Source organism: Morone saxatilis, unplaced genomic scaffold (assembly GCF_004916995.1).
Source record: "Morone saxatilis isolate NCDOM2014 unplaced genomic scaffold, NCSU_SB_2.0 Contig1, whole genome shotgun sequence".
In the NCBI taxonomy this organism is placed as follows: Eukaryota; Metazoa; Chordata; class Actinopteri; family Moronidae; genus Morone; species Morone saxatilis.
The window spans coordinates 14679643-14681275 of record NW_023339651.1 but is presented as its reverse complement, the minus strand read 5'-3'; the positions used below and the strand labels follow the sequence as shown (position 1 = coordinate 14681275).

The 1633-nt window shown below is 33.1% G+C and overlaps 1 protein-coding gene across 1 annotated transcript in view; it reads left to right on the top strand.

The window, feature by feature from the left end:
* ubald1a (UBA-like domain containing 1a) overlaps positions 1 to 1633 on the top strand; it is a 24630-nt gene that overhangs the window by 1387 nt on the left and 21610 nt on the right. The gene's annotated exons all lie outside the window — the stretch shown is intronic.

Below are 1633 nucleotides of genomic sequence, written 5' to 3'. Positions count from 1 at the left end.
ACCTTTAAACGTTGTACAGTGAGGTCGAATTAGAGGCGCTGGATTGGCTGTACATCTATTGGCTCAGTTCTGAGCAGCCAATCACACGAGCTGACACTGTTACTTAAACTAAATGGTGTGACATTTATGGTTATTGCATTAATCTGAATCTTAGCCTTAATGTATTAAGTAAGATTCTGTAGAATGTTACTGGAGAAAACTAATAAAATAAAGATAAAACCTTGTTCATCCTCTTATATAGTAAAGCAAGAGAATCCATCCTTAACATTTATAAATAACAATTAATAACTAGATATGATGGCCGATTTCTAGGTGGGCTGCAAGCCCCCTCGCCCCTCAGCCCCCCCCCTTTCTCCCCTTCTCCCAGCGGCCATGTTGTTACACGCAGGTCAGACTTGGTGTTTTCCGCCCGCGGTGCTGATCTGGTGTCGTGTCAGGACTCATCTCTGAATGTTCTCCACAGAGACAGTGAGGGTCAAACACTGTCCAACGTTCAGCAGAGAGTTAGTTAGTGTACGATGATCCTGAGCACGATGCAGCAGCAGGAGGCACCTTTTATTCTGCATCTCTCAATGACTTTCTATCAGTGTCCGCTCTGCCTCTGAGTGGCTGCTGTCCATTGCCTCCATTGGTTTGGTTGGAAGGATAGAGCCAATCAGAGATTGTCCAGGTAAACACATAAGTGAGATAAAGAACACCAGAGGTGTTGTTGTAAAGGTTGAGCTCAATTAGGCGACTGACACCTTTTATTGGTCCAATTCAGGTTCTGATTTCTACGTACAATAATTGTTCTCCTGCACTTAAAGGGATTTATTGTTTTTACTGAAGGGAAACATAACGTTGAGCCCAAGATCAGGATTATTAAAGCTGAACTTTAATACTGAACTGGGACCAGTTAGACCTGCTGGTTTTACTGCTGTTCTGAACATGCCAGAAATTATAAAACTAATTAGAGTTTGGATCAATGTCTAATATGTCTGATAAGAATACAAAAAATAATAATCAGTAAAATATTTGTTGTTTAGATAATAAGATGAAATATTTAAATATTAATAAGGTTTTAAAATTTAAATCTAACTAAAAATATCAGGAAAAATATACACTAAATAATGTTTCTAAAAAAAAATAAATCTACGTTTTAAAAACATTTTGAATAATACAATATATAATAAATAAAATAAATACATTAAAAACAAATATTTATATACGTATTTTAAATTATGGAAAATATTTTTTTTAAATATTGTTTGATTTTTAGAAAAAATAAAAACCCAACAAACAAAGAATAATACAAACAAATACTATAATATATAAAAATTATATTATTGCTAAAAATAAATACTTGAGAAAATATATATTTTAAAGAAAGCTATTTTAACAACAAAAGAATATATATATAATATAAATATAAATGTTGTTTAATTTTATGATAAATAACAAAAATAAAAAGATAAATATTTAAATACTAAGTTTGCTGAACTCACATAAAAATGCTGAAATATAAAAGAGTGAAAACTTTGAAGATGTTCCTGAAATCCACATAAAGAGCAGATTTCTCTTCTCCTGGTTTCCACTGTGAGCAGCAGCAGACTCACCTGTAACACTGTGACACACTTTCTTCCTATCTGTCTGT